The sequence below is a fragment of the Callithrix jacchus genome, chromosome 6 (assembly GCF_049354715.1).
Source record: "Callithrix jacchus isolate 240 chromosome 6, calJac240_pri, whole genome shotgun sequence".
Lineage (NCBI taxonomy): Eukaryota > Metazoa > Chordata > Mammalia > Primates > Cebidae > Callithrix > Callithrix jacchus.
The window spans coordinates 7,692,584-7,720,400 of record NC_133507.1 but is presented as its reverse complement, the minus strand read 5'-3'; the positions used below and the strand labels follow the sequence as shown (position 1 = coordinate 7,720,400).

General features: G+C 49.4%; 1 protein-coding gene and 1 long non-coding RNA gene across 12 annotated transcripts in view; one reads left to right on the top strand and one right to left on the bottom strand.

Moving 5' to 3' along the window:
- ENTREP2 (endosomal transmembrane epsin interactor 2) overlaps positions 1-27,817 on the top strand; it is a 425,727-nt gene that overhangs the window by 95,542 nt on the left and 302,368 nt on the right. The gene's annotated exons all lie outside the window — the stretch shown is intronic.
- LOC118154755 (uncharacterized) lies at positions 10,703-13,936 on the bottom strand. Its single transcript, XR_008482371.2, has 3 exons — positions 13,773-13,936; positions 12,932-13,022; positions 10,703-11,812 (listed from the first exon to the last, which is right to left on the bottom strand). It is a non-coding gene; the product is annotated as an uncharacterized LOC118154755 (long non-coding RNA).

Below are 27,817 nucleotides of genomic sequence, written 5' to 3'. Positions count from 1 at the left end.
AGAAAAAGGAAAAGAAATGTACTACTCTGGTGGGGGAAGCTGTGTGTCTGGGGAGAGGAGGAGTATATGGGAACTCTGCCCTTTTTTGCTCCATTTTGCTGTGAACCAAAAACTGCCCTAAATAATAAAGTGTATGAATTAAATAAGCTTTAGAACGTCATGTGTGGCAGTATGTGGGGGTAAAAGGCAGGCTCTGCTTATTCATCAAGTCAGAGAACCATCGCAGTCCTGACAAAGCAAATGGTGTCTAGGACTAAGTGACATGATTTACAGAGGAAGATCAAGGTACTGCTCTTTTCCGTATGGCCTTTTCCTTGCCTTCATCCCCCAGAGTGCCCTTAGCCAGGCTATGTTAAGCATATGATTTAATATTTTTAATCTTTATGCCTTATAAATGTTTCCTTCGGAATTTTTATTAGATTATAAGTAGGTATAGCGGAGCTGCAGAGTGCAGTATTCACACGAATCTCAGATGTGCAGGGAACATGTATGTCTTCCTAATTAATATTATTTTTTGTATAATGAGTCTGTCTGCTACATGAATCTTGCATCTGCTTGAGAGCGGGAGGGATGTTTTAATTCTGTTTCATTCCCAGAGGTCCCTGAGGGCCTTAGTACTCCAAGTGTGGCCCATTGATTAGGAGTCTCTGCGTCTCCTGGGAGCCTGTTAGAAATGCAGGGTCTCAGGCCACACCCCAGATATTCTGAAGCAGGATTTGCACTGTAATGGCATTCCCACGGGATTCTTAGGCACACTTCTGATTGAGAAGCACCCCGTAGGTAGTGCTGAGCCTCTCCAATTTCTCAGCCTCTGCCTGCCCTGCAGGCTCCTCTCTAGAGTGGCATCTGGGAACAGGGACAGTGCTGCTGTCTGATGTCATTGGAGGCGAGGAGCAGAGATTCTGGGCAAGCATCGTTGAGTACCATAGACCCCCAAGGCAGCATTCCTTCTGCACATGCTTGCCACAGTCCTGTGGCTGAAATCTGTGGCCTGTGAAGTCCTGTGGCTTGTGCAGCCTGTCATCTGTTCTCCCATGCTTGGGTATGGTCTGGGGGTCCTCCCTCGCTGACTCAGTTCCCCTGGGCTCCTCAGCAGGACTCATGAGTGTTTGACACAGCCCCCATCTGGTCCCTGGAGGCACCTCGTCTCCTCGCCATGGTGATCCCCTTGTCTCCCCTCCGCATTGCCCAGCTGTTACCTGCCAGACTCTCACCCCTGACTGTAGCCGTACGGTTTTCTGGGTCCCACTCACACCCTCAGGAAGTCAGTGTGGCTTGGGAAAGGGATGTTCAGTGCCTCCAAACCAGTGTCCACCAGGTTTGCTCTGGCATAGTCCAGGCTGGCAGACTCTGCCCCACCTGCTAGACGCTCCTCCCTTCTGCTGGGGGATGGGAGAACAGGTCCCATGCCCCGCCTTAGTCTCCACTTGTTCCCTTTCTTCCACCACATCCGGCTCCTTTTCTCTGCATCACGTCCTTCTCTGACTGTGCTCCAGTGAGCCTGTGGCCTCCCTGCCCTGGCAGGGTGCTGCCCACTGGGGATCCTTCTGTGCCAAAGGGAAGCCATCTCCTTAAGACTGGACACCCACTTTCTTCTCAGTGTGCATTTGTGTTACTTTTTGTGTTACTTTGTGTTTTTGTTATAGTGAGTGGTCTTGTGTATACATTTTTGGACACTTGTCTGGTTATTTTCGTAGGATGAACCCTTAAAACTGAAATTGTAGCTTCAGAAGAAATCCAGTATTTTGAGGCTTAGATATATTCAGACATGTTATTAAAAGCATGCTAGTAACTAGAATCAGTAAGAAAAATTCAACAACAATATGAAACTTTAAAGTTGCTAGAGGGGAAAAGCAGAGGTAATTAGAATGATTAGGTGTGTTATCTAGGACTCTTTAAATCAGAGGTCACATCAGTGCAGCCCTAATCTGCTTAAATGAAAAAGCAAATTTTTTAGCTCATGAAACTGAAAAATCCAAGATTAGGAGATATATCTGTTGATGCAGAGGTTCCATGATGTCCACGGAACCACATTGCTTTCCCTCTCTTCCTGGGCTCTGTTCTCCCCTCTCTGGTGGCTCCATTCCTAGACAAGCTCTACTCTCGTGGCCTTAAGCATCTGATACAATTCCAGACCTTGCATCCTTTCTGTTGCCTTCAGCCCAGTGGGAAGAGTGACTGTTTATTCTTCGAGATTCCTGGCAAATCTCCATTGACTTGACCTCTGTAGGTAGAGGATTAGAACAGCTTATTCTAGGTCCCCGTGTGTGTGTGTGTGTGTGTGTGTGTGTGTGTGTGTGTGTGTGTGTGTGTATGTGTGAGTGAAAGAGAGAGAGAGAGAGAGAGAATTGCAGCCACAGCTATTCATAGTAGCCCTTAGGGATGGAGAGGTGGGGAGCAGGTACTCCTTCCCATAGCTGTGCTGTCCAGCTGGTTCCTGAGCACTGAAGTGTGGCTGGTGCTGTTTGACACGTGCTGCTGTATGTTTAAAACACCCACTGTATTAGGCCCTTCTTGTGCTGCTATAAAGAAATACCTGAACCTGGATAATGTATAAGAAGAGAGGTTTAGTTCTGCCGGGTGTGGTGGCTCATGCCTGTAATCCCAGAACTTTGAAAGGTCAAACCAGGTGGATCAAGAGGCCAGGAGTTCGAGACCAGCCTGACCAACATGGTGAAACCCTGTGTCTACTAAAAATACAAAAATCAGCCAGGCGTGCTGGCACGTGCCTGTAATCCCAGCTACTCAGGAGGTCGAGACAGGAGAATCACTTGAACCCGGTGGAGTGGGGGTGGGGGCGGAGATTGCGCCACAGTGCTCCAGCCTGGGTGACAGAGCAAGACTCTGCCTCAAGAAACAATGCGGGGGATTAATTGGTTTGGGTTCTGTAGGCTGTACAGGAAGCATAGCAGCATCTGCTTCTGGAGAGGCTGCAGCGAGCTTTTATTGCAGCAGAAGGCAAAGCAGGAACAGGCAGATATGGGGAGAGCAGGAGTGGGGGTGGGGGGCACGGAGAGGTGCCACACATTTTTATTATTTTTAGACAGAGTCTCACTCTCTCACCCAGTCTGGAGTGCAGTGGGGCGATCTGTGCTCACTGCAACCTCCTCTTCTTGGGTTCAAGAGATTCTCCTGCCTCAGCCTCCTGAGTAGCTAGGATTACAGGCCCCTGCTACCATGTCCAGCTCAGCTAATTTTTGTATTTTTAGTAGGGAAAGTGTTTGGCCATGTTGGCCAGGCTGGTCTCAAACTCCTGACCTCAAGTGATCTTTCCGCCTCGGCCTCCCAAAGTGCTGGGATTACAGGTGTGAGCCACTGTGTCTGCCCCCCACACTTTTTTTTTTTTAATGATGAAAAGATATACATATATTTAGAATTAGCCAACGGGACTCAGTTTAGATGGTCCCAATTTTGCTGGCAACATCCAAAGCATCGTAATCGGGAGCCAGTGGAACACACACCTTCTCCTCTCTATCAGACCATCAGGGTGTCAACCTTGACTGCATCCATGTCCTAGAGCTTCTTCACAGGCTGATCTGGTGCTCATTCGCTTTCACATCCACAGTGAGCATAAGCGTGTTGCCGTTGTCTGTCTTCTTCATGGCAGACTCAGTGGTTGGCGGAAACTTGATGATAGCACAGTGGTCAAGCTCTTTTCTCCTGGGGACGCTCTTCTGGGATATTTGGGCTGCCTCCGGAGTCGCAGTGCCTGGGCCGGCCGCTGGAATTTGGCTTACGTTCGGATCTTCTTTTTTCAACACTGCCTTCTTGGCCTTTAAAGCCTTCGCTTTGGCTTCGGCTTTAGGAGGGGCAGGAGCTTCCTCCTTCGCTTTCGGCACCATCTTGTGAAATGACCACATCGTATGAGAACTGACATTCACGAAGTTGGCACCAAGCCATGAGGGACCTGCTCCCATGATGCAGACACCTCCCACCAGGCCCCACCTCCAGCATCGGGGATGACATCTCAACATGAGATCTGGGCAGGGACAAATACCCAAACTGTATCACGCAAGGATTGCACAGACGTGATGTGCATGAAAGAATGTACATCTCCCTAATATTTTTATGTTGTTTACACACTGAAAGGATAATATTTTTGATGTATCGGGTCAAATAAAATATATTGTTAAATTTAATTTCTTTCCAGTCTTCTTAATGTGGCTAATGAGGAAATTGTAAAGTACACCCAAGGCTTGTATTATGCTTCGGCTGGACGGTGATTAGCAGAGGGAAGCAGGACATGATTTGCAGGAGAGTGATTGGCCGGTGAGGGCCATCCAGCAGGACGTGATTGGCCGGCGAGGGCCATCCAGCAGGACGTGATTGGCCGGCGAGGGCCATCCAGCAGGACGTGATTGGCCGGTGAGGGCCATCCAGTTCGTTCTTAGCCGTGTGCACCTCGGGAATGCCCACGCCCATATGAAGAGTACCCACCCCTTTCCAAGTGGGTGCAGCCTTGAGTGTGCCTGGCTTAGGGGGTGGGCAGGGTCTGTATGGAGATCCCCCTGGAGCCTTTTCCTGGGCTGTGTGTGAGATGGACAGGGTGCCCTCCCTTTCCAGGCCTGCAGCTTTTTCTCAGCCATGTCCTGCAGTCAGGGGTCTGGAGACTGGTAGCTGTGGAGTATTCAGAGACCACCATTGGCGAGGTTCGGCGTTTTTCTGGTCCTAAGATTCCTTGAAAAATTTAATGGGCTTTCAGTGTGTATCCATCGTTCTCCAAGCTCTAAGGGCTAATAACCAAAGCCAGAATCTTCGCTTCTTTGTCTCCTAGCAACAGTTTCTCTCCTCAGCCCTTATTTTTTTGTACTTTCCGTTGAGTCTTACATGCAGAGAACAGCACAAATTTCTGAGTGCACAACTCAGTATGTTTTTTACAAAGCGAATGTCTCTGTGTAGCCAGCACCCAAAGGCAGACCATCACTTACACCCCAGGGTCCCCCGTGTGCTCCTTTCTACTTAGTGCCCCCAAAGGTGAAACTTTCTTCTGATTTTTAGCCTCATGTATTAATTTTTCTTGTTTTTGAACTTTATGTAAATGGATTCTTACATGTATTAGTGTCTGATCTCTTAGACTTTCAACAGTGCGTTTGTGAAGAGCCATCTGTGTTGTTGAGTGGTTCATTCACGTTTATTGCTGTAGAGTGCTCTTGTGTGTGAGTATACTTGGGTATACTTGGGTAGTTTCCAGTTCGGGGTCTTAGCGCCAGTGCTGCCGACATCTTCTCGTAGGTGGCCTTGGTGAACCTGTGTGCCTATCTGGATGGGTGTATGCCTAGGAGAGTGGAATTGCTGAGGCATCGAGTGTGCGTATGTTCAGCTGTTCTCGTGGCTGCCAAACGGTTTTCCAGAGCGGTGGCATTGCTGTCCATTCCCGCCAGCAGTGTGTGAGAGATCTGGCCACTCCTTGCTGGCATTTGGCATTTCTCAGCCCTCACTTTGCTGCCTCTGTGGCTTCTGCTCCAGGGAAGCGTGAGAGACTCACCTGTACCCTGCTTCCAGTGGCATTTCCGCCTCATCTTCCCAGTCGAGGTAAATGTCTGTTCTCAGGTCCAGACGTGTCCAGGAAGGACAGGGGTGGTCAGGGGCAGAGGTGGGGTATTGGGGACACATGTCCAGGTCTGGCCCTGCCTGGTGGTGGTAAAACCTTGGTGGCTGGACCATGAAAAGGGATATGTCCTCCCCCACTCCCTCCCTCCCTCCCTCCCTCCCCCCTTCCCTCCCTCTCGACAGAATCTTTCTCTGTCACCCAGGCTGAAGTGCAGTGGATCAATCTTGGCTCACTGCAACCTCTGCCTCCCAGGTTCAGGAGATTCTTATGCCTCAGCTTCCTGAGTAGCTGGGATTACAGGTGCATGCCACCACGCCCAACTAATTTGTTTGTATTTTTTTTTTATTAGGGATAGGGTTTCACTGTGTTGACTAGGCTGGTCTCGAACACCTGACCTCGCGTTCCACCCCCCCTCGGCCTCCCAAAGTTCTGGGATTACAGGCGTGAGCCGCCGTGCCTGGCCCGACATGTCCTTTCTCTTTGCGGGTCCCATGGTGACCTCCTTGGTGTCTGCGGCAGCAGCCACTGAGCAGCTGTTTGCTGAACGGGCATTCTAATGTCATTTTCTTCTCTCGTTTTAGCTCAGAAGTCTAAAAATAAGGAAGGGTCAGCTAATGGCTTCCCTGTGAGTCCTAACAGAAGTACACATAGACTTTTTCCCTTTTATGGGGTAGCAGTGGCAGGTGGTCAACTCGATGGTGGCTTCCGAAGCAGTAAACATATAATAAAACATACAACATGCTTTCACGCTGTTGAACGAGTTGTGTAAATAGCCAGTTTCCTGGTAAATGTAGTTGTTTGGGGGGATAAAAAAGAACTGCAGATTTTAGTTATAAACATTATAGAGCTAAAATGTCCTTTTGAAAAGTGTTACCTGCTGTCTAAAATGTATATGTGCGTATTATTTCTCTGCATTTCGGGCTGTTGGACTTCTGACATCTTTTAAGTCGGCCTTTTTTTTTCACTCCACATCTGTCACATTTTCTCCAAATGGAATTATCTTGTCTGTGAATATTTCTTGGTGGCTCTTATCGCATGAGCAGACCTTACTGTGAACAAGATACAGATGCTGACCACTTGGGCGGGGACACCCCCTGAGAAGGGAAATAGGAGACCTGTCACCGTGGGTCGGCTTGCCCTTCCCTGAATCCTGCTTCTCCGGAGGTCCCTCCTCTCGGAAAGGCCCACCTAGAGAGGGTGCTCTGTAGACCAGGGAGAGTGGACACTAGGACTGGCATCAGAGATGCCAACTAGCTTCTCAGGACCCATGCTCCTCTCTGGGACTGTGCTGACCAGGCTGGCACCTCAGGTCTCCTCTGCGGGGTGGTATGGCCCTTCAAGGGCCCTTCTTCCTCCTCATTTCTTTCGATTTGGACATCCAGGGATGTGTCTGCCCTTGGTGCTCCTTCTTTCTGCCCAGCACTACCCCCTTGCCCCCTACTCCTCCTCCCTCAGCCCCTCTTGCCCATGGGGTTGTTTTTCATCTGCCCTGGTGGGAGTCAGCTTCAGGCCACCGCCAAGTTGAATGCATTCCAAGGCACGGTCAGCGAACTGTCCTTCCAGATCCTGCTTTGAGGATGGACGGTGTGAGGTTGCCAAGGGAGCTGGGTGGAGCACAGAGCATTTTTTAATGGGGCTGTGGTCATAGGACTCATTCCCGTGCAGGGAGCGCTGTGATGAGGAGGGCCTTCCTGCTCAGGCCAGCAGTAGCAGTGACACCAACAGGTACACAGATGCAGCCTGCTGTGAACCTGGACCTTCTCAGCAATCTGCTTTCAGCTCGCTCCTCGGAAGCAGCAGTGGTCATCGGCATCTGTGCAGTGAGGACTGGAGGCCCAAAACGGCTGTCTGGGGTCCTGCAGACCATGCTTGTCACCCCCACCCACACTCTCTCTCTCAGTGCCGCACGTCTCTGCTGGATTTGGTGTGAACATGTGCTTTTTATGGTGGAGGGCCAGAATCTATTCTGGATCATACAATGTAGGGCACACAGGTTTCTGCAGATAAAAATGTTCATACATTTGCCTTATATAAGGAGGTGCTTCCACAATGGGAAAATGGGGTTTCTTTCCAAGAATAAAACTAGGGAACATCAATATGCAATGAGCAAGGCAAGACAGCTACACAAAAGATCCCCCTAAGAAATGACCTTGGCCGGGCACGGTAGCTGCCACCTGTAATCCCAGCACTTTGGGAGGCTGAAGCGGGAGGGTCACCTGAGGTCAGGAGTTCGAGACCAGCCTGGCCGACATGGTGAAACCCCATCTTTACTACAGACTCAAAAATTAGCCCAGTGTGTGGTGGTGCAGGCCTGTAATCCCAGCTGCATAGGAGGCTGAGGTACGAGAATCATTTGAACCTGGCAGGCAGAGGTTACAGTGAGCCAAGATTGTGCCACCGCACTGCTGCCTGGGTGATGAAGTGAGACCCGGTCTCCAAAGAAAAAAAAAAAAAAGAAACGACCTTCAGCTGTGTGGCCAAGGAGGTACCTAAGTGCCCAAACGGTGACCAGGACTTGGACACTGTCAGGGAGAGAAGCAGAAGGACTGGATTTGCCCGGGAATCTGAAATGTAGCCATTTGTGTTTCAGTGTGTCTGAGAAGCTTGACTGTGTTTTCTGCAGGGCTAATCTGTGTGAACTGTCATCTCAGGGCCCCTACCCGGGAGGGGTGCCCTGACCCCGGGCTCAGCCTTTCTGGCGACGTGGGGCACCACGCTTCCCCGGCTGGTGCTGGTAGCATGGGGTGGCCCGGCCTGTTCTCATCCTCCCCAGCCTGGACGGCTCATCTTTGCTGCTTTCCCTGAACCGCAGGTAAGCCTCTCTCCTCACCCAGCAGCTCTCAACTTGGTGATTGAGCTTTCTCCCTCTGCTGCAGTGAGGTAGCAGGATGGGTGCTGGCCATTAGACAACGAGGGCCTCTGCCCTCCCTTCTAGAAACAGTCGCAAGCCTGCCTGTAACTAGGCCACAGGGCAAGGCAGGATGGGTGCTGGTCGTTATACGACGAGGACCTCTGCTCTCCTCTGGAAACAGTGGCAAGCCTGTCTGTAACTAGGTCACAGGGCAAGGCAGGATGGGTGCTGGTCGCTGTACGATGAGGGCCTCTGCTCTCCTTCTAGAAACAGTCGCAAGCCTGTCTATAACTAGGTCACAGGGCAAGCAGTGTGCACTGTGCTTTAGGGTTGCCATTGAAGGCTCTAGGTGGAGATTTAAAGGTCGTCTCTAGAATCCATGGCTGGGTTCAGTGCTGTCTTCCAGGAGGCCCACCTTGCTGTGGGAGTCCGGACTGCCATAGGCCCTCAGGGTAGCCTTAGGTGTGGTGTTGAACGGAGCCTCCTCGGGCCTATTGGCTTTGAGATGTCCTGTTGTCATGAATGAGTGCCAGAGAAGCAGCATTCAGCCCGGGAGCGGGCAGGACCCTGAGGTCATCAGCCCGGGAGAAGGGGCTGGGCTGCGGGCGGGACCCTGAGGTCATCAGCCTGGGAGACGGGGCTGGGCCGCGGGCAGGACCCTGAGGTCCTCAGCCAGCAGCCTCAGGCGGCTTCCTGAATTGAGGACAGCCAGTGCTCAATGACCCCTCACTGCTGTGCCTGGTATGACGTGAGATCAGCATAGACATCTTTCTGACAAGTGATTCTTTCAAAAACATATTTTTCTGTTCACCCTGAGCACTGAGGGATATCTTTTTGTTCAGAGGTCCTAAAACCAAGAGCACAGGTGGCTTTCTGCTCCCAGGTATGTTTTCTTTAGCTCATGCAGTGTTTAGAAATGTTTATTTGATAACACTTAACATTTGGGAGAGTTCTCAGTAAAAAATGGACTTCGAATTCTTTTTCGGAATTGGAAGATCCAGCCACGCTGGGTCTGGATTGCCGCAGGGAATCCTCCACGTGGGGGACCTGCAGCTGCCACCATCCCTTGGTGGCCTCCTTATTGTGTTGGAAGTGATACGGTTTTCCAGGAAAAGAGACACCGACATTCAGCCGTAGAAGGGGGCTTGTTCCACCTGCCCAGGGACAGGTTGCCCGGATCCTTCAGAGCTGTAGTCAGAGAGGGGATGTGAGGGGGTGGGAGCAGCTCGGGTGTGGTGTGGCTGAAGAAAGTCACACTCGTCACAGGGTGAAGCTGGGCCACCTGCTCCTCCTTTTTGCCCAAGTGGGACTGCTATCATTTCAGGGCCCTTGCCCGGGAGGGGTACCCTGACCCCGGGCACAGCCTTTCTGGGGACTTGGGGCACCAGGCTTCCCCGGCTGCTGCCAGCAGTGTGGGGATGGCCTGGCCTTGGTACTGACATGACATAAATCAGCGTTGACGTCTTTCTGACAAGTTGGAGAAACATTTCTATTTGTAGCACACCCCCGTCCCTGCTGGCTGCCCCTGCAGCTTGAGGGGCCCCTGGGTGGTCACAGTCCTTCTTGGAGCTTTTTCCATTTGCACATTAACTCTGCACAGTGAATTAACCAACATTTGGGAAAGATTTTTAGTGATGGATCCTTTTCTGCCAATGAAATCTTATGAGGAAGCTCAGTATGTGAAAAGGGAGTTGATCTGGATGAAGGTCAGGCCCAGGCATTACAACCCTCCCCCACTAGCAACCCCCAACCCAGGACCATGAACTGTCCCCTAGATCCTCTGGGGCTCTGTGGGGTACCATCAAAAACCACTGCATTGGGCTGAGCTCTGCTTGGAATTCAGGAGTCAGCAGAAAAATGTCCAGTAATTCCAATGCCCCACCTCTGTTTCCCCCTCGGAGTTTCGCTGTTGTCGTCCAGGCTGGAGGGCAATGGCACCATCTCAGCTCACTGCAAAGTCCCCTCCCAGGTTCAAGCAGTTCTCTGCCTCAGCCTCCCGAGTAGCTGGGATTACAGGCATGCGCCACCATGCCCAGCTAACTTTGTATTTTTTAGTAGAGACGGGGTTTCTCCATGTTGGTCAGGCTAGTCTTGAACCCCCAACCTCAGGTGATCTGCCCAGCTTGGCTTCCCAAAGTGCTGGGATTACAGGGGTGAGCCACCGTGCCCGGCTCCCACTGTTTGCTAGCAGAGTCACTTAGAGCCATAGCCAGTATTTGGAGTTGGTGTAGTGAGATCACGTATGATAGTGGCTGCTAATGTGAAACAAGGCATGACATTTGTCAAATGACTGTGGCTAGAGCAATTTTTAATTGTGACTTGGTATCAAAGAATGAACATTAATTATCAGTTAAGCAGTGAACTAATCCAGTAAGAGAATTCAACTATCAAGAGAAATATGGGGTTGGCAATTTTTCCATGAGAATTTATATCCGTAGTTAGAGTCTTATGGGGGGACCTGCTGGGTCCCTTCTAGAGGCTGTGTCGAAGGTCGTCTTTGGGGCTGGAAGGGAGACTGTTCTTTTTTTTTTTTTTCTTTTGAGATGGAGTTTTGCTCTTGTTGCCCAGGCTGGAATGCAATGATGCCATATTGGCTCACTGCAACCTCTACCTCCTGGGTTCAAGCAATTCTCCTGCCTCAACCTCCTGAGTAGCTGGGACTACCGGGATGCGCCACCACACCTGGCTAATTTTGTATTTTTAGTAGAGACAGGGTTTCTCCATGTTAGTCAGGCTGGTCTCGAACTCCAAACCTCAGGTGATCTGCCCACCTCAGCCTCCCAAAGTGCTGGGATTACAGGCGTGAGCCACCGCGCTCGCCCTGTCTTGTCTTAATCACTCGCATTTAGGTACCCTTGGTGCAGTCTAGTGATGCAAGATCCCGCCCCCAGAACCTGCTTGTAAGATGAGTATTTGCTGTCTAGGGATTTGTTAATTATGGTCAATATACATTTAGAAATATGTATGGCATTACAATTCATCACTAGTGGAGGGAGGCTGCTCCCGGTATTGGAAGCACTGTCCTAGGTTCTTTGGGGGAATAAAAACAGGGCATGCTGATTTTGCTTTCAAGAAGCTTGTGTTCTGTCCAGCACATCCCCTTTCCACAGGAGAAAGAGCTGTGAGCTGTGCTCTGGTGCACGGTCTTCTGAAGGCAGGAACAATGAGAAGAGGCTTTGAGGGGGCAGAGCTGGGCAGGGTTCATCCTGTGGATAACAGAGAAGGGCAGTGGGGTGTGGGGACCCCGAGTTAGGCACTGGGGAGCAGAAACTGCGATTGGAGTCTGGTAAGCCGTGCTGCAGAAAGGCCGGTCTGGAAGGGGACAGAGCTGGACAGTGCCTTCCGTGCCTGGCCGTGGGTAGTCTTAATTGGACTACAGGTGCTGAAGTTCCTCAGAGTAATGTGTGTTCCTGTAAGGAGTGAGGTGATGAAAGCAGGGGATGCGGTGGTTCCACCGGGTGGTCTCTGTGCATTGAATCTCTTTGACACAGCCTTGGAAGGGCCTGTAACTAGGACAGCCCAACCACGAAGCACTGCAGCCTTCAAAAGCATCCCCGCTAACCTGCATCTCACACTGTTCCCACCGAACACTCAGGTGGCCTTTGCCTTGGCATTTTAGCTGAGCCACCCTGGAAATGGAATGGCGCTTCATTAGCCATTTAGCTTCTGATGGGGACAGGCGTGTTCTGCCTTTATCCATCCCTGTTTACTGATAGATGAACTGACCTCAAGTCTGGCAGTTTGCATTCTGGCGTCACTTAGATTTGAACTCTGGGTGGACACTGCCTAAGCACATCTTCAAAAGCGTGGCTTCCCTTGTCCATTGTTCACTCGAGCAGCCTGAGAGGCATCTGGATTTCTCCTTTCCTTAGCCTTGCCTGTCTCTTTGCCTGCGGGACACACCCAGGTTGGCTTCCCTCTCTCCACCCCTGCTCTTGCTGCTCTGGCCAAGCCCCAGTTTTACTTGGGGGCTGCATCGTCCTCACCTGGGCCCTCCCCTGGGGGCTACAGTGTCCTCACCTGGGCCCTGTCCTGGGGGCTGCAGTGTCCACATCTGGGCCCTCCCCTGAGGGCTGCAGTGTCCTCACCTGGGCCCTCCCCTGGGGGCTGCAGTGTCCACATCTGGGCCCTCCCCTGGGGGCAGTAGCATCCTTACCTGGGCCCTCCCCTGGGGGCTGCAGCCTCCTCATCTGGGCCCTCCCCTGGGGGCTGCAGCATCCTCACCTGGGCCCTCCCCTGGAGGCAGCAGTGTCCACATCTGGGCCCTCCCCTGGGGGCAGTAGCATCCTTACCTGGGCCCTCCCCTGGGGGCTGCAGCCTCCTCATCTGGGCCGTCCCCTGGGGGCTGCAGCATCCTCACCTGGGCCCTCCCCTGGGGGCTGCAGCCTCCTCATCTGGGCCCTCCCCTGGAGGCAGCAGTGTCCACATCTGGGCCCTCCCCTGGGGGCGGCAGCATCCTTACCTGGGCCCTCCCCTGGGGGCTGCAGCCTCCTTATCTGGGCCCTCCCCTGGGGCAGCAGCGTCCTCACCTGGAGGGCGCTGTGTCTTCCTTGCTGGCTGGTCTCTTTTCTATCTTTCCGGCCCCTCTGCTGACCATCTCCACCCAGCAGCCACAGTGACCTTGACAGAAACAAACCAGAGCTCATTGTTCTCCTCTGTAGCCTCTTTCTCTGCCTTCTTGCCTTTCCCCCTTTTCTTCTTTAACCTGCCCTTTGAGGCACGGACGGAGCTGCTCTCACTGGCCCTTCCTGCTGAACTCAGGCCTCACTCCATCATGCCATCACCTGGTTTTCCTGATCGTCAAACCAGATTCCTCCAGCCTCAGGGGCTTGTTGCCCTCTGCTTGTACAGAGAGCAGTGCCTGGCACATAACTGGCACTCAGTAAATATTTGTTGGATAAATGAATGAACCTTGAAGTTCATCAGTATTTGGCAGAGCCAGGCCTGGCCCCATCTAGCTTCAGCAATGCCAGATCCCAGGCCACGAACAAACAAAGGAGCTATCTGCCTCCTCGAGACCTTATGGAATCTGAACGCTGTTAGATATACCCTGAAGTCTGGAAGGAAGAAGCCAGTCAGGTATTAGAACTAATTAAACGTTCGTGTTAGGCAGTTTTTATTATAAACTGATGGACTCTTCCTTTTAAAGACTTATAAAATTATTTCTAACTGTCCTCTAAAAGAATTAATGGTTTATATTAAACATCTTCATTTTTTTGAAGGGTTTGATTGTTGATTGTATTTATAATGGACCATACAATTCAGGAATCAAAGAATCTGAGTCAGAACGCCGTTAGAGTAATCCAGTCTCGCCTGGCTGCGGTCAGAGCTTAGCAAACGTAAGTTGTTATTTTCATGGCTGTTACTTACTGCAGGGTATTGGAAGGTGTTTGTGGTCCATTTAAGTCAGTCCTCTGTAGAGTGCACAGTCCTTCAGTGGCTTTGCTGATGTGTGGGACTCCGTTTCCCTGAGTGGGGGACAAGGAGCCTGCAGTGTCACGCAGCTCTGTTGTCAGGCAGCTCCAACTAGAGCCAGGTCTATTTTTGCACAGCGATTCTGTTTCCCTGGTTCTTCCCGGAGAACCAAGCAATGTCCTTACTTTCCTTTCAACGCTGAAGTCCTGCAGATGGGGAAAACCACTTCTGCACCCCATTCCCTGCATAGCTCTTTTTTCTACTTGCCCATTTGAAGGCTGGTCACCCAGTTTTCCTCTGGTGGCTTCTGGGCATCTTGTCACTTTGGACATGGCACCAGTGCTGAGTGGGGGTTGTCAGGGGCGGACACTGGGTGGTTTTCACTACAGCTGGGGCAGCTCCAAGCTGTATAGGCACTGCCTCAGGTGAAGTGGCTGCGGCTCCCATAAAGCCCCACGCTTTTTCCTTTCCACTGTGGCCTCCTGCTCATGGCAGTGAATGAATTTTGGTATCAAAATGCAGAACACTTGTAACTCTGATAAATTCATCTGTTCACTTGAAAAGTTAGCATTCCAGCCTGTTGAGATGATCTCATCTCGACTGGGAGGCTCGTCTCTGAGGGTACAGGCCCAATGTTGTCAGCCCCTTTTAAACAAGTCCCCCGACCTGCATCCAGGCCTGGCCAGAGCTCTGTGGCTGGACTAGCTGCTCCTGCTGTCTCTGAGGTTGTGCCTTGAGCAGCCTCACTGCCCACTGCCCGCTGCCCAGGGGGCCCCTCCACCTCGCCTTCTCTTCACAGGCCTCACGAGAGACTGTGTTAACATCTTGCTGAAATAAAGGTCCTCATCTGCTTAGCATTCCTCCAATATGCCAATCCCATAACCTTATTAAAAGGGAAAACGAGGTGCGTTTGGCCTGGCACTTGCTTCCTGAAGTGCTCATGAGCCTTCTGCTCTCATGATCCCTCTCAGGTGTGGCCCGTGATTGACATCTGGCATATTGGTGCGTAATTTGATTTTCTTTTCATCCCTACCACTCTCCATCGTGTTTTAAAGTTAATACTTAAAAGTCTGTCTAGTGTATAACAGAGTCTAAGTGAAATTGTGTTGAGAAGCCGGTAATGAAAGCGGCTGTTTGAGCCCCACGCGATGCAGGTGCCCCCAGCTGCAGGGACACCCACTTCCACGTTTCTCAGCTGTTCTTTTCCATTCTTTTCTGTGCAAAAACAGCATTCTTTACCTTTTTTTTTTTTTTAATCATGGTGAAACATCTGTAACACGAAATTTACCATGTTAGCCATTTTTAAGAGTGCGGTTCAGGCCAGGTGTGGTGGCTCATGCCTGTAATCCCAGCACTTTGAGAGGGTGAGGTGGGTGGATCATGAGGTCAGGAGATCGAGACCATCCTGGCCAACATGGTGAAACCCAGTCTGTACTAAAATACAAACATTAGCCAGGTGTGGTCGTATGTGCCTATAGTCCCAGCTATTCAGGAAGCTGAGGCAGGAGAATCGCTTGAACCTGGGAGGCAGAGGTTGCACTGAGCCAAGATCATGCCACTGCATTCCAGCCTGGGTGACAGAGCCATACTCCATCTCAAAAAAAAAAAAAAAGTACGTTTCAGTGGCATTAAGTACATTTTCATCGCTGTGCAGCCACCACCACAATCCATCTCCAGAAATCTTCCTCTTCCTCCACTAAAACGGTCCCCACTGAACAGGAACTCCCTCCTCCCCAGCCCCTGGAACCCCCCATTCTCCTTTCTGCCTCAACAAATTGGACTACTCGGCAACTCATATGAGTGGCATCTTGCAGTATTTGTCATTTTGTGGCTGACTTATTTCACTCAGCATACATCCTTAAGGTTTATCCATGTTGGAGCATGTGTCAACATTTCCCTCCTTTTTAAAGCAAAATGATATTCTGCGATATGTATATGCCACATTTTGTGTATCTGTTCAGCCATTGATGGATACTTGGGTTGTTTCCACCTTGCAGCTGCTGTGAACATAGATGCACAGATATCTGTTCGACTTCTGCTTTTAATTATTGGGGTACAAGTGGAATGGCTGTGTCATATGGAAATCATTTCTTACTTTTTAAAATAATTCACCTTGTTCTCAGACTCACGTTTTGTTGGGTAGCAGGAAAACAAATTAAAAACTTGCCAATTGGTAGTATCTTGGTATTTTGGTTACTTCTCTCTCTTTCTCCCATCTGTGCATTTTTAAAGTTTTGTTGCAGTCGGCCGGGCGCGGTGGCTCAAGCCTGTAATCTCAGCACTTTGGGAGGCCGAGGCGGGTGGATCACGAGGTCAAGAGATCAAGACCATCCTGGTCAACATGGTAAAACCCCATCTCTACTAAAAATACAAAAAAAATTAGCTGGGCGTTGAGATGTGTGCCTGTAATCCCAGCTACTCGGGAGGCTGAGGCAGGAGAATTGCCTGAACCCAGGAGGCGGGGGTTGCAGTGAGCCAAGATTGCACCATTGCACTCCAGCCTGGGTAACGAGAGCAAAACTCCGTCTCAAAAAAATACAAAAAATAAAAATAAAAAGTTTTGTTGCAGTAGAATTTACAGACTGTACTATTCACCTATTGTAATATGTGCTATTCACCTATTGTAAATCTGCAGATCAATGATTTTTTTTTCTTTTGAGGCAGAGTCTCACTCTGTCACCCAGGTTGGAGAGCAGTGGTGGAATCTCAGCTCACTGCAACCTCCGCCTCCTGGGCTCCAGCGATTCTCCTGCCTCAGCCTCCTGAGTAACTGGGATTACAGGTGCCCACCACCACACCTGACTAATTTTTTTGTGTGTTTTTAGTAGAGATGGGGTTTCACTATCTTGATCAGGCTGGTCTTGAACTCCTGACCTGGTGATCCACATGCCTTGGCCTCTCAAAGTGTTGGGATTACAGGCATGAGCCACCATGCCTGGCCCAATTTTTAACACACTGTACAGTTGTGCAGCCACGTGCCCAGTTTTAGAAAACTCCCATTCCCTAAGCTGCTGTCCATGACTGACCTGTGGGACTTCTAAGCTCTCCTTGCATTTTATATTACGTGCATTATATTAATGTGTGTTCATCTTGGTTTATCCATATTTTCTCCAGGGTTTCGCAGGTGGCACTGTCTCCCCTCTGAGGTTGTGAACACCTGGGAGGGGCACCGTCCCGCTGTCCCTTGCACCTTGGCAACAGCTTCACAGGGCCTAGTGTGGTGCATAGAATCAGCTCGTGGAATTTGGCAGCTGACTGACTGAGAAAGTTAGGGCAGGTTTTGTTTCTATTTTGGATGAAAAATGGCCTTGGGTCACCTCCACCCCTTTGGTGGCTGTGAGTGTGCCTGTCTCCTGATTCTTGCTGCAGCTCTCCCTCTCCTCCTGCACCCGCCCTGGCAGCTTCACTGCCCTCCCTCTTCCATGCAGTTGGATTAGTGAGCGTTTTTCCTGCCGTGCCTCAGTAGAAGAACATGCAGTATTATCTTGCCAAAAGGAAAATAGACAAGCTGTATGGTATTTGGTCAAGATCTGCTATTAATACTATACCAATAGAAATTATACCCCAAAATACTCCACATCAGCAGTCCCCAGCCTTTTGGGCACCAGGGGCTGGTTTCATGGAAGTCAGTTTTTCCATGGTCAGGGAAGGGGTGAGGATGATTTCAGGATGATTCAAGTGCATTACATTTATTGCATACTTTATTTCTGTTATTATTACACTGTAATATATACCGAAATAATTATGCAAGTCACCATAATGTAGAATCACTGAGAGCTCTGAGCTTGTTTTCCTGAAACTAGGCAGTTTCATCTGGGAGACAGTGACAGATCATCAGGCATTAGATTTTCAGAGGGAGCCACAACCTAGATCCCTCGCATGCATGGTTTACAGTAGGGTTCAGGCTCCTATGAGAATCTGGTGCTGCTGCTGACCTGGCAGGAGGCAAAGTTCAGACGGTAACACAAGCAATGAGCAGCTGTAAACACGGATGAAGCTTTGCTCACTTCACCTGTTGCTCGGCAGCCTGGTTCCTGACAGGCCATGGACTAACAGTGGTCTATGTCCTGGAGGTCGGGAGCCCCTGCTCTGGAATCTAATAGATGAAAACAAGGTGTTATAGTCTCACGGGGAAGGGCAAACTGGCTGTTTGGCAAAACATTGTTAGGTCCTCACCTAATATCGTATACAAAAGTAAGTTTCCTATGAATTAGTTAAAAGGTAAAAGCCTACATATACTGTTAAGAAATACATGTGACCATGTAACGGATCCCTAGACAGTAATAGTGCTAATAACAGCAGCTGTGTCAGGGATCAAGTGCTGTGTAACACACTCTTCCAGAACGCAGCGGCTTCTACCAACAACCACTCACCCAGTGGGTGATTTGGGTTGGACGTGCAGGCTGGGCTTGGCTGGGTGGCTTTCTTCACCGGGCTCATTCATGGTCATGAGGTGATGAGGTGATGATGGCCTCACATACTCAGTATGGCTGTCTGGAAGCTGAGGTAGGCAGGGGTAATGGGCCACATGGTTAGAATGGCTTTCTGCAAGCTGCGGTGAGCAGGGGTGATGGGCCTTGTGGTCTCATCCCCCAGGAGGCTGAGCTTCTTCACATGGAGGCAGCGGGTTTTCAGGAGTTGCGAGAGGCAGGCTCCTGTGTGCAGGCGACTTGACGATTGCCATGGCTCTATTTATTGGTCAGAGCAAATCACACAGTCAGGCCGAGCTTCCCTAGGTGGAGAAGGATTTCCTCTTTCCATGGGGGAAGCATCAATGTGTTAGGCTCTTTTTGCGTGATCTGCCGTAGCCACTGTTCTAAGTGCTCTCCATGTATAATGCATTAGTTATCTCCTGCTGCATAGCAAATCACCCTTAAATGTAGCAGTTTATAGCAACAAATGTGTATGACTTCCCAGTTTTTGTGGGCCAGGAATCTTGGCGCAGCTTTGCAGGTTGCCTCTGGCCGAGGATCTCACCACGTGTTGGCTGCAACTGTGTCGTCTCCAGGGACCACTGGAGAGTATCTGCCTGCAAGCTCACTACGTGGCTGTTCGCAGGCCCCGGTCCCTGCTGGCTGGACCTGCGGGGGTTATATGTGAATACCGTTATAGGAGGCGGGGGCATTGGGGCCATCTCTGAGGCTGTGTGCCACATACTAACTATGAAGATTAAATGCACTCTCATTATCCTCCACTTTCAATCAAGGAAATTGAGGCAGAGAGAGGGTCACTGAGATAGTGAGTGGGGGAGCTGGGTCTGCATCTCAGGCTGAAGGACCATGACACTGTACTTGCAATGGAAGTCATAATAAGGGGAAAGAGTGATACAATTGACCACACATCCAATAGCATCCTCTGTGTGTCAGACACTATCAACAGAATTGGCAAATCAGGACATACGCTGTCTATCTGCCAATCCATCCCTATTATACTAAAAGCAGCCATAAATCAATAAGAAAACATTAACATCAAATGGAACATATCAGCAGTGGGCTCTTGTTGGAAAGTCACTGAAGAGAAAAGGCAAATAGACAGAATAGACTTGTACCAAACCTCACCAGTAATCGGAGAAACGCAAATCTAAACAATTCTTCTTTGTTTTGGAGTCCACCAAACCAGTGGAGTCTTATAAATATTTATTCTCAGTATGGGTTTGTGCTGGAGGATGACTACTCGCATACTCCAGTGGAGTAAATGTCAAGTGATGCTACCTGCTGGAAAACAAGTGTTTGTGACCTTTGACTCAGTCTTCCTCTTTCTAAGCGTTGATAGAATCAGAGATACCAGTTAAATTTATGTGTAAAGAGACTCACTGAAGCTTTATTTATCGTAGTTGAAAACTGGATGCAGCCTGGATATCTGACAATAGCAGGGTGATTATACTATGTCATTCCCAGATTCTATAGCCATTAAAACCACGCTTTCAGAGAATAGTCAGGGGCCTGGAGAAGGTCTCATGTCATTCTAGATGAACATAGCAAGATTCCTCCTATACAGTAGGATTCCAGTTTTGTACAGTCTGCATGTACAGGAAAAAAAGCCTGATTGGAAACCTCAGAATATTAGCAGTGGTTATTTCCTGGTGGTGACACACGTTACTTCTTCTTTTCTGTGTCTTCTCCACTCCTTTCCTCGAGCGTGTATTATTGACATCACTGGACAAGAAGGCAGCGGGAAGCGTGCAACCCAGCCCGGCCCAGGGCACCCTGGTCGTGGTGGTGTCCGTGCTCTGTGTTTGCTGGGGGCAAAGCCAGCGGGTCCTCCCCAGGCCTTCTGTGCAGACCCCTGTGATGATTTCTGCTCAGCCGTAGGTATTTACTGTGCTTTAATGTCAGGCCAAAAGCCACAGTTCACTCTTCAGCTAAGTAAATGTGTGCTTTTCATCCCTGGGTTAGTACACCTGCTTGTGAGGCACAGCCCTCCTCCCTCTGCCACTTCCAGGACATGGCTGTGAAATTGTCCAGTGGTGCCTGCAGCACCGTGACCACCGCACCACAGTAATAGTCCTGCCGGCCTCTGGGGCCTAAGTGCAGGTTCTCAGGAAGTTATTACATTCTCTCCCATGCACCGGCGTGTTCAGTGAAGGCCGGTGACTGTGGTGTGGCATTGGCAGGCCACTGAACAGTCGGGAGATTTCTGATCTCCTTTTTTATTGAGAGAGAAGGCTACGTGTGGTCAGTTACCTCGAGGTGGTTTTAGAAAGGGCAGGAAGCGGGGAGGCATTTTCCTTTCATATTTGCTCATTACGTGGCTCTGCCTCCTCCTGTTTAATTTCCTCTCCACCTCTGTTGGCTTTTCCGTTCATTTCTCCCCACTTATCCTGCATCCCCTGCTGCATGGCCGGCCTGACCAGGTTCCTGCAGCCTTGTTTCCCTTCCTCATGCCCCTCTGCTGGGATATAGCTGTTCTTTCCTCCCCCTACCCCTGACCCTGTGCTTTTGGGTGTTGCCTTAAGTGTTATGTTGAGACACCAGTTAAATATATTCCTTCAAATATGAGAAATGCATTCTGTATTTTAAAAATGAGAGACCCCCCCAGTAGTAGAAGGACATGGATTTGGGCAGCATGCTTGCAGAAGCATCGCTTGAGCCTGGAGCGCGGACTCACGCCTGCCCTGCGACGCTGCAGGATTCCCGTCCATCCTTCTTAAAAATCCACACTTAGGACTCAGAGGCAGGCAGGTGGGGCTGTGGCTGTGGTGCAGTGTAGTGGTCTCTGATAAGCCAGATAGTGCCGAGAAAACAGATACAGATGGAATAGCAAAGCAGTCCATGTTCCGCTTATTTGCTCACATTAGCTGAGCTCCATTCTATACCTTGTGGCATGAGGCCTCCTCCCCAGTGTTTCAGAGGCTACTAGGAGCTGATGGCGGCGAAGGGTTGTGGGTTCCCTTCTCTGGTTACTGCTTGCCCCAAATCCCTGCTGTCTCAGGATCCCCAATATCCACTTCCCCTCTTGCCTGCTTCAGGATGGGGAATGGGAGACGGGGGTGGGGTGGGGGCTGCGAGTGCATCTGAGGAAGTAGAGGGTTGTGGGTAACACGCTAGGCCACCGGGCATTTGTGCCTCAGTGTCAATAAAGTGTGTGTTAAACGTTTCTGGGTTTGGCTTAGGGAATTAATCGAGAGTTGTCTATATAGAAAAATGTATAAAATCAGGGTTAGAAAGCAGGCATTTTAGAGGAGTGGAAGTTAACAATATAAAAAGTAGGCATTTGAGGCCAGGTGCAGTGGCTCATACATGTAATCCCAGCACTTTAGAAGGCCGAGGCAGGCAGATCATGAGGTCAGGAGATCGAGACCATCCTGGGCAACATGGTAAAACCCTGTGTATGCTAAAACACAAAAAATTAGCCTGGTGTGGTGGCGTGCACCTATTGTCCCAGCTACTTGGGAGACTGAGGCAGGGGAATCGCTTGGACCAGGAGGCTGAGGTTGCAGTGAGCCAAGATCACGCCACTGCACTCCAGGCTGGTGACAAAGCAAGACTCCTCAAACAAAAAAGGAGGCATTTGATAGTATAGAATTCTTTTTTAGGAAAAAGGTTTAAAACCCTTGAGTGAAGACCCATTTACGTAACTGAAAAACGAACTGTAGCTTTGGCCCTGATACTAAAGTACAATAAATATCTTCTGCTGAGCAGGAATCTTGGCAGGGGTGTGCACAGAAGGCCTTCGGGGGACCCACTGGCTTTGCCCCCAGCATTGCCTCCCAGCCAGGCTTGCCAGTGAGCAGGACTTGCAGGGGGGGTGGGGCCCGTCAGGTCACTGGGATGGGCAGGACAAGGACTGTGGTAGGAGCAGTGGCCTCTTGAGGGAGCCCTGCAAGATTCCGGTGGGGAGGGGGGCTTCCCTGCCTGCAGTCTTAGTCCCTCACAAATGGTGAGGACCCTCCTGTGGTGGGCAGGGTAGAGCTTTGGGCTGTTCCTGAACCATCCTTTCCTACATTGCAGTCATGCCCCAGGCATCCACAGCTGCCGTGACCCCTGCCTGTCCTCTGCCTCCCAGTATGGACATGCCTGACTTCGACCAGCCCCTCTCAGTCCCCCACACCTGCCACATGAGCTCTTTGTGATGTGGTCTGGGGGTGCCTTTTCTCTGTGAGGTCTGTGTGCTGTGTCTGCAGATGCTCAGCTGAAGCACCTGCCGGCCTGCTCCTGCAGACTCCTGTGGGAGAGGCGAGAAGGGGATGGGGGAGCATGTGGAGAAGTCCATGGACACTAACAGGCAAACGCCAGCATGAGATACGGAGGGAGTGAGCTGCCACCCCCCTATCATCAGTGAGGGATCAGGGAGACCCAGTCACTTTTTCCATGACCCATGGGGATTGGGGTGGGGCCACCAGAGGCTCAGTGGGAATCACTGCAGGGAGTAGGCAGTTAACTCTTATTTATTTGGAGCTGTTAACACTTCTTTTTCTTTTAACTTTTATTTTAGGTTTGGGGTACTTGTGCAGGTTTGTTATATAGGTGTAAACTCTTCACTTAGGGGTTTGGTATACAGATTATTTCCTCACCTGAGTACTAAGCATAGTTTCCAACAGTCATTTTTTTTTTTCTCCTGAATCTCTCTCCTCTTTCCCTCCTCCCTTGAGTAGGACCCAGGGTCTGTTGTTCCCTCTTTCTGTCCACGTGTTCTCATTGTTTAGCTCCCACTTACAAGTGAGAAAATGCAGCATTTGGTTTTCTGTTTCTGCATTAGTCTGCTAAGGATGTTGGCCGTCTATGTTTCTGCAAAGGGCATGATCTCTTTCTTTTTAATGGCTGCATAGTATTCCATGGTGTGTGTGTACCACATTCTCTTTATCCAGTCTACCACTGATGGGCATTAGGTTGATTCAGTGTCTTTGCTGTTGTGAATAGCGCTGCAGAGAACCTACATGTGCATATGTCTTTATGATAGAATGATTTATATTGCTTTGGGTTTATACCCATTACTGGGATTGCTGGGTTGAATGGGAATTCTGTTTTTAGCTCTTTGAGGAATTGTCACTCTGCTTTCCACATTGGGTGAACTAATTTATACTCCCACCAGCAAAGCAAGCAATGGGGAAAGGACTCCCCTATTCAATAAATGGTGCTAGGATAGCTGGCTAACCATATGCAGAAGACTGAAACTGGACCCCTTCCCTTCACCATATACAAAAATCAACTGAAGATGGATTGAAGACTTAAATGTAAAAACCCAAAACTATAAAAACCCTGGAAGATAACCCAGGAAATACCATTTTGGACATGGAAACTGGCAAAGATTTCATGACAACACCAAAAGCAATTGCAACAAGAGCAAAAACTGACAAATGGTTCCTAATTAAAGAGCTTCTGCACGGAAAAGAAACTAGAGAAAACAGACAACCTACAGGATGGGAGAAAATATTTGCAAACTACACAGCTGACAAAGGTCTAATATTCAGAATCTACAAGGAACTTAAACAAATGTATAAGCAAAAACCAAAGAACCCTATTAAAAAGTGGGCAAAAGACATAAACGGACATTTTTCAAAAACATACATGAGGTCAACAAAGCTATGAAGAATGCTCAGTATCACTTACCGTTAGAGAAGTGCAAATCAAAACCACGGTGAGATACCGTCTCACACCAGTCAGAATGGCTGTTACTAAAAAGTCAAAAAATAACAGACACTGATGAGTTTGCAGAGGAAGGACACCACTTAAACACTTCTTAATGTAGATAAATACTTAGGGTGTTCCTGATTTCACCATAATGTGAAGCCGTATTTAAAAGATAGAGAATTATAGTACTCAACAAAAATATTTAATTAAAACCATGAGGTGATATAGGATCTTTGAGGATGAGAAAAATAATTGGTCTTGAGTCTTAAGCTACCACGTTCTAGTAAGAAGTGTACCTTTGTTGTAACAAACTTCTGTTTTCTTCTTTCGTAAAGTTTTTGTTATCTTCATCTTAACTCTGCTTATTCTTCTGTGCTTCAGAGTGGTTCTTTAGTGTGACTCACATGTTGGTTATTTATTCTGCTGAGGTTTTTGTCCTATAAAGGACATAAAAGGTGATCATTCATATTTATCACATTGTGAAAGCAGAGAAGGGTAGGTATTTGTGTCTGCACTTCACCTGCCAAGCTCCTTCTTCTTCCTGTCCCTGTCTTTCTAACCAGTCAGTGATCAGGCCTTCATCTTCCGCCTCCCTGGGCCTCCCCAAGCTGACCCCTGTCAGCACCATGGCCAGCACCTCAGCTCAAACACATCCCTTCGTGGAGATCCTGCTGTCCCTGGTTGCTTCCTTCTCTGAGCTTCTCATAGTTCAGATGTCTCTTCATGCTGCCCTGCCTCCCTTGGCCTGTCTCTTTCTCAGGTTCACAGAGACTCCTCTGTTCTCATGAGGTTAGTTTCCTAGATTAAAACAAAAGCAGCTGGGCACAGTGGCTCATGCCTATAATTCCAACACTTTGGGAGGCCGGGGAAGGCGGATCATGAGGCCGGGAGATCAAGACCATCCTGGCCAACATGGTGAAACCCATCTCTACTAAAAATACAAAAAAATTGGCTGGACGTGGTGGTGCACGCCTATAGTCCCAGCTACTCAGGAGGCTGCGGCAGAATTGCTTGAACCCAGGAGGCAGAGACTGCAGTGAGCCGAGATTGCACCACTGCACTACAGCCTGGGCAACAGTGTGAGACTCTGTCTCAAAAAAAGAAGAGAAAGAAAAGCTAAGTATGGCAATTAAGCTTTCAATGTCCACTACTCTTTCTTTCTCATTCAGCCCATTCTTCAGTGATTGCAACATTCTCTCAACTCTTTTGAGTCGTTTCATGCAGATGCAGTACCATTGGGTTTTTTTGTTTGCTTGTTTTGAGATGGAGTCTCATTGTGTAGCCTAGGCTGGAGTGCAGTGGTGTGATCTCAGCGCCCTGCAACCTCTGCCTCCCGGGTCCCAGTCAGCCTCCCGAGTAGCCAAGATTACAGGCATACGCCACCATGCCCAGCTAATTTTTGTATTTTTAGTAGAGATGGTGTCTCACCATGCTGGCCAGGTGGGTCTTGAACTCCTGACTTTGTGATCCTTGTGCCTTGGCCTCCCATAGTGCTAGGATTACAGGCGTGAGCCACCATGCCCAGCCACAGGTGCTCCGCCCCAGGCTGGGGACCTTCAGGCCAGGGGTGGGGAAGAGACCTCTGTGTGGAGCTGCATGAGAACCACGTTCTTGGAATGGGGCTCTTGGACCATCACATCTCTGCAAATCCCAGATTTTATTTATGTCTTTAAACTTTTTCAGATTAATTTTTCAAAACTAATTTATAATAATACAAAATATCCAGAAAACAGGATGGAAAGAGCTGGATTAGATTTGATTCACCGGGCTGAGTAGTGTGATCTTCATCTCTGTTGATGTAATTGATATTTATCATATGGAAGAGTTTTCAGAAGCTCTTGCATGTGAACTGTATTATCGATTTGAAAAAAATTAACCTCTGCATTATTGGTTCATGTGTGTTTGTTCTGAAACAAGCCTTTTGGTCGGTTGATGGTTTCTGTGCCTCCCAGTAAGTATCGCACTTAGTTTTATAAGTCACTCAACATTCAGTACTAGGACTCTGAAACAGTCGCTTAAATGCATTTAGGGTACAGTACAGAGAGGGCTCTGTGACCTGGGCTCGGTTTTAAGCAGCAGGCAGGCAGAGCTGTCCTGGGTACCCATCCCGACGTTCTGGAAGTAGGTGAATTCCATGTTGTGGAGATACGTATGTCAGGACTGAATGTTTGGGAGATACCTGTCAGGGAGATTCTTGAAGGTCAGCGGTGTGTGTTTTAAATTCACAGAATCCCTTCATTCACAAAGGGCTGGAGCCCACTGAGACTCCCTCCCTGAGGTGCTGTTTTAGGATGGCTTGCATCAACAGAGAAGGGCGACCCACCTACAGGCCACTGTTTTCTAAGGTGCGCACCTGGTAGCTTTAATTAGAAAGGAGAAAGATCTTGTTGGGCTTATTAGGTTAAAAAAATTAAGTAACTGGAAATTGCTTAAGCCCCTCCCCTGCTTTGTTTTTGTGACAGAGCCTCGCTCTGTCACCCAAGCCAGAATGTAGCAGCTCGATCCTGGCTCATTGCAACCTCTGCCTCACGGGTTCAAGCGTTTCTTCTGCCTCAGCCTCCTGAGTAGTTAGGATTACAGGCATCTGTGCCACCATACCCAGCTAATTTTTTTTGTGTGTATTTTTAATAGAGATGGGGTTTCACCATATTGCCCAAGCTGGTCTCAAACTCTTGATCTCAGGTGATTCACCTGCCTCTAGCTCCCAGAGTGCTGGGATTACTGGCATGAACCACTGCACCCAGCCAAGCCCATTTTTTAAAGTAAATATCAAAATATTCGGCCGGGCGCGGTGGCTCACGCCTGTAATCCCAGCACTTTGGGAGGCCGAGGCGGGTGGATCACGAGGTCAAGAAAGAGATCAAGACCATCCTGGTCAACATGGTGAAACCCCATCTCTACTAAAAATACAAAAAGTTAGCTGGGCATGGTGGCACGTGCCTGTAATCCCAGCTACTCAGGAGGCTGAGGCAGGAGAATTGCCTGAACCCAGGAGGTGGAGGTTGCGGTGAGCCAAGATCGCACCATTGCATTCCAGCCTGAGTAACAAGAGTGAAACTCCGTCTCAAAACAAAACAAAAAGAGTTTGCTTGTTGTAAGAATTTGCAATTGGCAGAATAGTGCAACTCCCCACCCCCTGCAACCCTAGAGTGTCCATGACTTAATCCCTGGAACATGTTAGGTTACTTGGTAAAGGGGAGTTAAGGTTGTGGATGGAATTAAGATGGCTGGTCAGTTGACCTTGAAAAGGGATGTTATCCTGGATTATCTTGGGGAGAAGAAAATCCCATAAGTGGAAGGTGGAGGCAGACGAGAATCAGAAGGAAAGAGGTGACTGTGGAAGAATGGCCCAAGAGATACCCTGCTCCTGGCTCTGGAAGTCAGGAGTGGAGGAGGGTAGATAAGAGCCAAGGAAGGTGTGTGGCGTCTAGGAGCGGGAAAAGGCACGATAATGGATTCACCACCAGGGTCTCTGCAGGGAGACCTGTGTGGGACTTCCAACCTACAGAAATGCAAGATCATAAATCTGTGTTGTTTTCAGCTGCTAAATTTGAGGTGATTTGTTGTGGCGGCCGTAGAAAACTAATACAGAAGTGAAACAGTATACATGTATGTCAGGAGGAAGCAGTGATCCCACTCCCTATGGTGCCACTGAGGACCGGGCTCCTCCTTTCTGCTGGCCAGCTTCGGCATGTTGGCTTTGCCCTGTGCATATTGTCTGAGGATTCCTGCGGGGCTACTATCTCTCCAGGTAGCATGTCTATCTTCCAGGCAGCAAGAATTGGAAACAGAAACTGGGGGAACCTGTTCAGGAAAGAAAAAACCTTCCAAGAACCACCTAGCAGACTTCCCCACACACCTCTTTAGTCAGAACTGGGTCCCATGGCCACTCCTAAGCCAGTGTGGCCTGGGAAAGGAGTGTTAGTTGGT